The sequence below is a fragment of the Pteropus medius genome, unplaced genomic scaffold, assembly GCF_902729225.1.
Source record: "Pteropus medius unplaced genomic scaffold, Ma_sr-lr_union100, whole genome shotgun sequence".
NCBI classification, from domain to species: Eukaryota; Metazoa; Chordata; class Mammalia; order Chiroptera; family Pteropodidae; genus Pteropus; species Pteropus medius.
The window spans coordinates 3,336,859-3,348,503 of NW_024354498.1; the positions used below are offsets into that span (position 1 = coordinate 3,336,859).

At 38.8% G+C, this 11,645-nt stretch overlaps 1 protein-coding gene and 1 non-coding gene across 8 annotated transcripts in view; both read left to right on the top strand.

The window, feature by feature from the left end:
- The first annotated feature begins 3,897 nt into the window (after positions 1 to 3,897).
- On the top strand, positions 3,898 to 4,016 carry LOC120594339 (5S ribosomal RNA). Its single transcript, XR_005650551.1, has one exon. It is a non-coding gene; the product is annotated as a 5S ribosomal RNA (ribosomal RNA).
- A 964-nt stretch (positions 4,017 to 4,980) lies between these two features.
- The window catches only part of BCLAF3 (BCLAF1 and THRAP3 family member 3), a 53,090-nt gene continuing 46,425 nt past the window's right edge, over positions 4,981 to 11,645 (top strand). For 4 of the 7 annotated variants that reach the window (XM_039852237.1, XM_039852238.1, XM_039852236.1 and 1 more), the window contains exon 1: positions 4,982 to 5,134. The gene's annotated coding sequence lies outside the window, so the exon portion shown is untranslated. Of the gene's footprint in view, positions 5,135 to 7,451; positions 7,548 to 11,645 lie in introns of all 7 variants that reach the window. The other 3 variants (XM_039852235.1, XM_039852234.1, XM_039852240.1) reach the window with 2 other exon arrangements.

Genomic DNA, 11,645 nt, shown 5'->3' on the forward strand with positions numbered 1-11,645 from the left:
GCAGCAAATATTTTTATTGTATTTTTATAAACCTACCACGAGGTTCATTATGTTCTCTTTCCCTGTCAGTCTAAGGGAGAGTAAGAATTGGTATAAAAAATTGAGAAGAAACTGTGGGGTCACTTAATAAATATGGAGGTAAAGCAAATTTATCAGGCAAATGAAATTTTTTGAGAACTTAATGACTTTTGAAATGATGTCTGGGTTGTGTCGGGACACAAAACAGACTGCTAATGGTAAGAAGAGATACATTAACTGAATCTATCAAGAATTCGAGGGGCACACTAAAGATTTAAATAAGGGGAGTAATGAACTTAAAAAAATATTTTGCAGTAAAATTAAGTTTTTAACCTAATAGCGTTCCTTTTTGCTCTGCATCAATGTAGGCAGTCCACATCAATCAAGTTTTTTCAAGATATTGCTGAGTTGTGACACGTTGTTTTAAAACCACAAATATTATATGACTTGCAGAACCAGGGCCAAGCCACTTCGCATATTACATTACAAAAGAGTTCGTCAGAAATAATTTATGGGACCAGCAGGCTGGTAGCAACTACCAAATCTTGTTTAGGAATTTGTCCTCCATCTCAGTAGGAAAACAGACATCAAGGCAGTGACTAGAATAAGCAAAAAGGAGTCTACAGCATAATCCTGTCTAAAAACATTTTCTTCCAAACAATATGAATCATTTCTGTCTGTGCTCTGCTGTTGACAAAGCCCTTAAAAAAGTAAAGGTAAAGCAAGGACAATATCCACACACACACACAAAAATACCTATCTCAAGGAAGGAAAAGAGGAGAAAACAGGGCCAGCTAAGCATTAGACATCACAATTCATTATTAGTATTAAGGAAAATAATTTAAGTCAGATAGTTAAGGAGAGAGAAAACTCATCTGTTCTGTCAGTCCTGGGTTATAAATACCAATGCAGATGCTGAAGATACGACCAACACAATGCAAACCATTTATACAAAACCTATGAGAAAAATCTAGGCCAACAGCATTGTCAAGGGATGAGAAAGCTATTTGTCCTACTTCTCCCTAATTATTTTATTCTCACATCAATCAGCATTTTAAAAAGAAAGTTACACAGAAGGATGGCTGGAGATACATGTCAGAGCAGCTGGCAGGTTTCCACATAAGTAATGTTCCTCCAAAAAATGACAATGACAGTAGGCACTTGGTCTAAGTCTGTATCAAAGCCCGATTTCCTCTTTCTTTAAATAAATTTACGTATTTAAATTAGTTTCAAGTATACAGTACATTGGTTAGACATCTATATAGTTCATAAAATGATTCCCCCAATTGCTCCCTCCCTCCCCTGGCCCTCCACCTAGCCATCATATTAATGCTAACTGCATTCCCTGTGCCGTGCTCCCCATCCCTGCGACCATCCATCAGCTACTAATTTGTACTTCTTCAATCCTTCACCCCAACTCCCCTCCCCTCTGTCTGTCACCGAATTGTCCATGATATTTGTGAGTCTGTTTTTGATTAGTATGTTCATTTTGTTCCTTAGATTCTGCATATAAATGAAATCATACAGTATTTTTTAATTTGACTTTCTTCTATGGTTTAAAAATTAATAGTTTTAAAACTACTCTGAATTTCATCAAGCCTCTATGTTCATCTCCTTCTGTATAGGGAATACAAGCCATAGAGAAGTGGTTCTCAAACTTGAGTGTGCTTCAGAATCCCCTGGAGGGCTTGTTGAAACTCTACTGGGCCCCACCCTCAGAGTTCCTGATTCAGCTTTAAAGTAGAAGCTTTAAGATCTAGCTCATGGTCCCATACTTGCTCCTTTTCTTCTGATATGACACCAGTAATGTCTCAGATAAGGTCTATTCCTTCAGGCTGGGTCCCAGGCAGAAGAACCAAAGCTGACCCATGAGAGTCTTGTAAGTGAGAAATAAACATTTGTTGTTATAAGCCACTGAGATTTTGGGATTGCTATTATAGCATGACATATTCTTACTAATACAGAATCCTTGTATTAAGCATACTCAGCATTCTACAGCAGATTTAGTTTTGTGTGAAAATCAAAGAAAAATAAAATAAGTAGAAAGGCAGATAATATTTCATTTCTCTTAGGCTTGTTCTGTGTATGTGTGTGTATGCTATTCATATGCACACCAAGAGCCATGTGACTTAAGGGGTTCAGAACAGGCCTCTCCAACATGTGCCACTTTGGCACATGAATTATTTTATGCTGAAGGCAATCGAGACCCTTCGGGCTCACAAGAAACTTTGACCTCTCCCTTCAAGAATTTAAATTTGAGGCCTTGCCCATAATATGAATTATTACAAGAAATAACTTTTTTTGGACTTATCTATAGAGCAGGGTGAAAATCTGCTCTTCTTATCCTGTGAATGAACTTTCCTCGGAAGCTCCAGGGCATCTTACCTCATTCTTAGCTCAGAATGCCGTATATACTTCATTTTCCCCTTTCTGTCTCTGACTCTCATGTATGTGGGGTTCCCACATGTATGTGTGTAATTAAATTTGGTTATTTTCTCTTGTAATCTGTCTCATGTCAGTTTGATTTGATTACTAGACCAGCTGAAAGAACTTAGAAGGATAGAGGAAAATGTGTCCTCCCACATGACCTTTTGCAAACTACTTAACCTTTCTGTCCACACAAGTAGACAGCAAATAGGTCGAGGGCCATCCACTTGTGCTGTCTGCTAACCAATAATAAGTCTGAATAAAGATCACCTGTTCAAAGATGAGTCTAAAATGTATATGTGTGTGTGTGTGTGTGTGTGTAATAGAGTGCACAAAAACCAATCATGGAAGAGAAAGAACAGCGTATTTATGAAAGTGATTGACTACAAAATCCAAAATAAAAATTTTATAACCTGTTTAGCATTCTTTTGCAAGAAAGAAATCCTTCCATAAAATCAGAACAGAAATTCATATGGAAATGAAAGGATGAGATGGAAAATCAATAGGATGAATTGAAAGCCAGAGGCAGGGGGGTGGGGGATTGATACAAGGAAACAAAAATTTCAATAATAGAATTTAAGTAAAAACAGAGGCAGAAATAATGCTTTGGGAAACCTTATCAGTAATATTGAAAGAAAAGTTGAGATCTACCAGAATGCCAAAAACAACAAGAACAACAACAACAACAACAACAACAAAACAAGGATAAAAAGATGAAAATGATAAAATAGAGAACTACCACAGACAATTGCTCTTCTTAAAAGAGAGACCAGAACAAATGGAGCAGAAACAATTCTTGAAGGTAGAATGGAAGAAAATCTTGAACTGAAGCCACATATATGCAGAAAGAAGGTCTCATACCTCCTAATGAGACAGAAAGGACAATATGTGCAACCGAATGGAAACCAAAGCAATATTCTTTTTAAAGTGCAAACATTTCGGTATAGCCAGAGCACTGAGTAAAAGGAGGAGAGAGGCTAGAGAGGTAAGTATGAACCAGATAATAAAAGGCTTTATATATTATGGTGAGGAATTTTCTCTGCAAAATAGTGAAACCATGTATGAAGAGAGGAAAATGATCATGGGTATGGGGCTTAAAGAGGGTGGTAAAAGTAATAGCAATTATTGAAAATGGGAGAGGTCACATAAAAGGATTCCTAAGAGGCACCAAGGCTCTCTACTGTGACGGGTGTCCATAAATTTGTCATGGCTTTCATTATAGTTGCGTGGCTTTTTCCTCAGGGATAGTGCTTGGCAATATGTAGGAATTGAAAAATGCAGATAACTGGAGTGTTTTAAAATGGTTGTTTGATGTTAGAATGTGTCAAAGGGCAATTCAACAGACTCTGCTCACAAGAGTGGTTGACGTCAAAGGCCATGGGCTTATGTCAGGTAGACAGTTCAGGGGATGTGAAAGGTCTGGGGTCTTTGAAGAATAAGTATATTGAGGCTGTCTACAGCCATGCCACCCTGAATGTGCCTGATCTCCTCTGATCTCAGAAGCTAACCAGAGTGGGGCCTGGTTAGTACTTGGATGGGAGACCACCTAGGAAGACCAGGTGCTGTAGGCGTTTTTTAAAAAAAGTAATTGGGACTGAAGGAGAGATAGGACTGCAAGGATGAGGATTGTGAGTACAAATAAATGGGATTTGTAAACTCAGGGTTTTAGAGGTGGAGCAGCACGAAGTGATGAATGTTTAGATTTTCTAGAATATGTGCCTGGGAATGCGTGGAGCAAGTAGAGTAGAGGTAAGTCATCTGGGTTGAGGAAGTTAAGGAAACACACCTTACTCACGGGTGTTGGATGCATCAGGATGATGGCAGTAATTTGGAAGGAGAAAGAAACTACTGCCGTCAGTAGATGATAGTGACAGGGAGGGTAAAATGTGGTACTACTAGATGGGATGGACTCAGAAAGAGAAATCTTGCAAGGAGTAAAAAGAATATCAAATTGTCAAGTGAGAAAGCTCCAAGGAGGACATACTACTTTGGGGGCTAATGGAGTTTGGGAGGAGAGAAATCAAGAGAGCAGACAAATGAGTCAATATTTTGAATTGGATAGTGGAGAGATGTTAGCGTCATTAACCTATTTGGAAGGTCCAGAAGGGAGGTTTTGTTTTCCGGGTAGAAGCTTAATATGAGGCCCATGGGGAACGGTTAGAAATCGAGTAGGCAGGGAGAGAGGCCACAGTGACACAGGTTCAGGTGGGCTGGATTTGGAAGGGCTTTGAGGGCCAAGCCAGGGGCTGGAAGGCCCACGGAACCAAGCTTCTGCCCCTGACTAAGGGGTAAGCTCCAGCCTTCGAACCTCAACTCCTAGGATCCCAGGACCTGGAATGCCCAATGCAGTCCTTTCTTCCCAGCGGCAGACAGCGCACGCGCTCTAGACAGAGCGGCACTGGTGGGAACGGTCAGCAGAGGGCGCAGGCGCTCTGACCAGAGCAGCCCAGGCAGGGCATCCAGGCTGGGAAACCGTTGAGAGCAGGAATCTGCAGAGCTAACTCAGCGCGTGGCCGCGGCAGTAGGCGGGGATAGGGCGGAGCGAGGCGGTTCCGGAAGGAAGTGGTTCCGGGTCCTGCAGCCCGGCAGAGGTAGCTGTGGATTCGTCGGGAGGCAACAGTCTTTGCAGGAGCGAGGCTTTAGGGGCCGGCGGCGACGGCGGTGGCAGTTGCGGGGACCTCCCGGTCGGGTGAGTAGCTCTGCAGGCGGGCTGGGTAGGGAGGCTCGAGCCCGCGGGGAGGGAGTGTCCGGTGCCCGGGAGTGGCAGCCCTTGGGGTGGCGGGTGGGGGTGGCAGGGAGCATGCGGGGGGCCCAGTTTGGAATCCTGAGCGACCGCTCCCCTGCCTCAGGCCGCTGGGCTGGTGCCCTCTCTCGGGCGACCGTTCGTTCCCCTGCCACTGCCTCAGGTCACTGGGATGGTTCCATCTCATGCACGGTGACTCCGGCACCTGCTGCCGCAGCCGCGATCCTCCTGCGTCGTCGGGCGGGCTGGGTCCCCAGGGGTTGGGAACGTCTGCCTTGGGGACGGGGAAAGTGGTGTCCGGGGACGGTGCCCTTGTCTCTGATGCGGCCCGGGCCGCGTTGCCTGCGGGACCCGAGCCGAAGAGCCCCTGCTTTGTCCTTCTCCAGAGGCGCTCCCGCTGCACCGCGGCATCTTCTGGTAACATCCAGAATGAGTAGTGAAGGCTGCTCTTTATCCTGCATTGGGAAGTAAAACTTGTCTTTTTAGAAACGTATACCGAAAATTGGCGCATCTCTTGTGCTTCACCAGGATGCATTAGGAAACTGGGCCAGTCACTGGATTGTACTATCGGTCGGTCGGGAGGGAAAGAAATGGGAGAGAAACTTATCCTCCCAAATATTTTCCGGCCCATGTGCTTTTCGAGCTGCCCCTTCGGTGATGCTTTTTCTTTTCGGGAACAAAGTAAAAACTACAGGTAGAAATCAAGAAGGTCTCTTGATTTCTTTTTTAGCTTTTTTTCTGAATGCGAACTGCTACAAATAAAGACTAGAATTTGAAAAGAGGTTTTGGTGTGTATTCATGCTTTATTTTTCAACGGTATTTTTTTTTTTAATTGAGGTAACATCGGTTGGGAACATATAAGTTGCGTGTGTACAACATTATAATTCAATGCTATTTTAATAGTAATGGTATAGTAATGCTTTACTTTTTAATGGTATTTTAAAAATGGCTACTAAAACGTTTTTTTTGAAAGCCTTGCTGCTTCACAACCCCAGAGGTCTTTAAAACGTCTATTAGAAACGTTTATATATAGAAACAGTAATACTCACACAACATTTCTAAAATACTAAAAAAAATAATTAAAAAAGGCACACTATTTCACCATTTCTAGTAACCATTGTGAATATGGTCGCGCTGGGTATACATCTTTAGTCTTTTTCTATGCAGAGACAAATACGTGAATTTTTTTCTTAAGTGAATTCTCTTTGGTAACCATTTTTTTTTTTCTGACTACAGAGCAATGCCATTATATGGCTGTAATAATTTATTTAGTTAGTTATTCCCAGTTTTTCACAACTTAAACACATCTTTGAAGAAATGTAAAATCTTTATCATAATTACTTAATGTACATTCCCAGACGATTTGGAATTTTTTTTTTTTATGTGAATTACTCAATTTTCCTTTGGAAAAGATGCTATTTTGCATTCCCACCAACAATCTGTAGCAAAAGGCAACATTTAGAGGATTTCTATAGAAAGACTTTTGGGCATTTATGTTCTTCTTTCCAATGACGTACAGGAATTTTTTTTCTAGCTATCCTTTTTTGTTTCTTATTTGTTGATGGCATCTTAGTTTTCATCTTTTATTCCACCTTTACCAGTTTAGTAAAGAAAGATTATCTAGGTGAGGCAAAGGCATCATAGATTAAGTAGGAGATTTGAAGTCAGGACTTCCTTGAATTCCTTTGTATCTGATTACTTTGAACAAGTAACTCACTTATCCTCTCGAAGGGACTATTTCCTCAACTCTGAATTAGAGATTATAGAACATTTTGCCTTACCTTTCTTACAGGGTGATTTTAAGGATCAAATGAGACATTTATGGAAAAGTACATTTAAGCATACTTTATCTTGTTGTAAACTATTGCCATCTCATAAAAATTTCAGAGCACAAAAATATCTTGACTTTTGAAAAGTAATAGCTAAATTCAAAAAGCTATTCTGTGATACCCTTTGCCCCTGTACTCTTTCAGTCCTTAAATCTGAAGTTTTATATTGCTGCCCTAGATTATATTAAAAATGATATCAGAGTTATGGAGTTAGGTGAATGAATGAAGCTATACCAGTGTTGAAGGAGAAAATATTTAAAGGCACTATATATAAAGTTGAGGGGGACAGATACAAAGCTAAATAAAATATAATCTTTGGGATCAAAATAAATAAAACATAGTCTTTGTGTCCTACAAGCTACAGAATGTCCAGGCAGCTAGAGGGCATAAAAACTGCTTTCCAAATTTAGACAGCAATTTTGGATGTGATGCAGGATGTCAACTATTCTCAAGTGTGCTGAAGTCCAGTTCTGCTGACTGAGCATCTACGCAAAGATCCAGGCGGTCTCTACAGGGTCATCTTTCTGAAGGTAAGAATTGCAAGGTGGAGAAGTGTTAGTATTGGAGTCTGAGAACCTGGATTCTAGTTTCAGATCCTGCACTGGAGCGGATTGGTTAACCTTTTTGAGGCTTGGTTTCTTCACCTTTGAAATGGAGGTAATTCTAGCTTCTTCAAAGGCTTACAAAGGTTAAATGAGATAGTAGTTTTAACACACTTAGTGAACCAGGAAGTACTGGCACTCATGTGATCCTTTTTATCCACTGAAGACTTAGCATCTCTTAGGTCTCTTTCAACTTTGTAAGCCTTGCCTCTAGCAGTCACTGGCAGCAATGTTTGCTAAATTATCACAAAATGCGACTGCTGATAAAAATTTAATTTGGGTCATTGAAGAAGGTAATAAGTAAATTTAGAATACTGGGAGAAATTGACTATTATTTGGAGTCAATATTAAGGACAATCAAAGGAAACACTGAACCTAGAGGCATCTCTACTATGACTGTCATTCTACAATAGACCCCCCAGTGCCAGGCACATAGTTCCTCCCTATCAACAATAAACCTACTCAAGTTGCTGCCATTTTGAATCCTCCTCCCTAGACCCCTGTTATTCAACTGAAACCCAGTTTCTCTCGTCCTCTTCCAGCTAGCCTGTTAAGGAGTTAATAATTGGCTTTCTAGTCTCCTTACCTTTTGGTCACATTCTTCATTCCTTTTAGTGGATCTCTATGCAGCTTTTTGCCATGAAAGTCTCCTTTCTTGAAACATCCTTGTTTAGTTGCTGAGATTCTATGCTCCAGAGTTTCCGCCTTCCTCAGAGGATATACCTTCTAGTCTCTTTGGCTAGTTCATTTTCTTCGAAAGGTTGGTGTTCTTGTAGGCTTGATATTTTTTTGTGTGTGATATATCTGCTCTGGAATAATTTAGAGCACTGAGGCTATCTAATGTTCGAAGGTTTGGTAGAATTCTCCTGTGAAACCATCTGGACCTGATGCTTTTTCACGGGAGAAATTATTTCCTTAATAATTTTCTCTATTTTCTCTATTGAAATTGTTCTGTTTAAGCTTTTCTAACTCTAATGGGGTCAATTTTAGTAATTTTTCTAGCAAATTATCCCTTTCATTGGGGTTTTCAAATTAGTAATCTCTTGTGATTTAAAATTTTTTCTTCTATTTCAATGTTTATTTCCCCCTTGCCATTTCTTATTTTGTATACTTGTGTTTTCTCCCTTTTTTCTTGATTTATATAGCGGTTTATTTTAATTTTTTCAAAAACTACAGAATTTCAAATTATTACTTAGGTCTAGTTTTTTCATTCTCTTCCTCTGCTTTTATGTTTTTATTTCCTTCCTTGTGCTTTCTTTCGGTTTACCTTGTTATTTTTTAGGTTATTTCTTTTTTATCATGGAAATGGATTTATTTTTATTCTTTCATTTTTATTGGTAAACATATTTAGTGCAATGAATTTTCCTTTGATCACTGCTTTAAATGCATCCCATAGAATCTGATATGTAGTGCTTTCATTATCATCATTTCTCTAAAAATCTATAATTTTAGTTGTAGAATCCCAGGAACGATTTAATAGGAGGCTTTAAAATTTCCAGGTGGATGGGCCTTTCTGTGTTTTTTTGTTTGTTTCGTTAGTAAATTCTAGTTTTATTGCATTATGATCAGAGAGTATTGTTCGTAATATTTCTAGTTTATGGAGGTTACTGATGTTTTCTTTGTGACCTAATATATGATTATTTTTGGTGAATACGTGATGGCACCTGAACAGAATGTATTCTCTAGTATGAGAGTGTAAAGTTTGATAAATGTCCTTAAGATTTACCTTATTGATTATGCTGTTTAGATCTTCTATCTCCTTGTTTTAGGTTCACCTAATCTAATATACCAGCGAGAGTGCCATATTAAAGTATCCTGTTTAGTGTGTTTCTATCTATGTCTCCTGGCATCTCTTGTAGTTTTTGTTTCATAAAGGTGGTTGCTATGTTATATTCATGTGAATATGTATATTTTTATTCTATCTTCATCGTGGATTGTGGCTTTTAGCATTAAAAAGTGTTTTTCTTTGTATCAGTGCTTTGGGGCTTGATTTCTGCTTTGCCGTATCTCAGGATTACCACCCCTGCTCTCTTTTTTTGCCATCTGCCTGGTGTAATTTGGCCACCTTTTTATTTTTAGCTTTTCAGAATCACTTCATTTTAGATGCATCTTTTGTACAACTCCTTGAGTTTTGTTTCATGATCCAAATTGGAACTTTTTATTTATAGTAGGTGAGTGAAGCCCATTCGCATTTATTGCTAGAACTGATATAATTGCTCTCAACTCTATCATAATATTTTATTTATATGTATTTTGTTACATTTGCTGTTTTTTTCTATAAGATGTGTTTTTTTTGCTCTTTTATTTAAAACAATTGGGGTATTTAGGAAGGTTTGTGTTTTTGTTAACCTTTTTAAACGCCCTTAACCAGTGTGTTTATTTAACCTTTTATGTGTTCTTGAGAAATACATTATTCCTTGTAATCAAAATAGGTCAATGATAGGCAACAGTGGGATTCTATATCCACTTCTAGCTCCTTACTAGAGAACTGGTGAGAACACCTAGCTTCTTTGGCCAAGACAATAATCCATGCTCTGGTCTCCTTAGGCCTGGCTCCCTTTGATCTGCTGTTCGCCCTCTTGCTCTGTGGGCTCTGACTTGGTCTGGTGGGCTCTGGTTTGGTTCTGTGCTGGGAGTGTGGCTGCGTCGTTGCAGAGGCTTTCCTGAGAGAATTCTTTGCATTTTTAAATACTGAACTCACAGTTAGTATGGAATCTCTGACAGTTGATTTTTTTTGGGAGGAGGGTAACAGATTTACTGAGATATAATTTACATACCATACGATTCACTCATTTAAAAGTGTACAATTAAGTTTTTTAGTATATTCACAGAGTTATGCAACTATCATCACAGTCTAATTTTATAGCATATTCATCGCCCCAAAAAGAACCCCCCATGCTTCCCTCGTCCAGGCGACCGCCAATCTGCTTTCCGTTTCTTATGGATTTTCCTAGTCTGGACCTTTTATATGTGACTAGCTTCTTTTCCTTAGCGTAATGATTTCAAAGTTCATCCCTCTTTAACCATGTGCCAGTACTTCTTCATTTTTATGGCCAAATAATATTCCGTTGTGTGAGTATACCACATCTTTAAAATTCATTTATCTCTCAATGGACATTTGAGTCGTTTCTACTTTTTTAGCTATTATGAATAATACTGCTATGAATATTTATGTACAAATTTTGTGTGGGCATATATTTTTATTTCTGTCAGGTATATATACCTGGGAGTAGAATTACTGGGTCATATGATAACTCTATGTTTAATTTTTTTTAGGAATTGCCAAACTGTTTTTCAAAGAGGCTGCATTATTTTACATTCCTGCCTGCAATATGAGGGTTCCATTATTTCTACATCTTTTTAGTACTTGTTATTATCTTTGAATATGGCTCTCCTGATTGGTGTGAAGTGGTATCTCATTGATTTGATTTACACTTCTCTAATGATTAGTGATGTGCATCTTTTCTTGTGCTTTTTGGGCATTTGTACATCATCTTTGGAGAAATGTCTCTTCAGCTCCTTTGCCCATTTTTAATTGGATCGTCTTTTATTATTGAATTGTAAGTTTTTTATATGTTCTAGATATAACCTCTTATTAGATATGATTTGCACAAGATTTTCTCCATCCTATGGGTTATCTTTTTACTTAATAGCATCTTTTATACTGTAAACATTTTTAATTATGATAATGCCCAGTTTACCTATTTTTGTTGTGTTTTTGATGTCAGATCTAAGAAACCACTTCCTGATCCAAAGTCTCGGATTATTTATCCTTATGTTTTCTTCTAAGTTTCATAGTTTTAGCTCTTACATATAAGTCTTTAATCCATTTCGAGTTAATTTTTGTATGGTATGAGGTAGGGCTGAACTTTATTCTTTCGCTTAAGGATATACAGTTGTCCCAGCACTGTGTGGATTTGTTTAACCTTTTAATATCTGACTTACCAGGTTTCCCCCCTCAGTATGCCTTAAACCCAGCAAGTACCTACATAACATTGAGCCTTTACTATTATTCTCTTCTTTTCT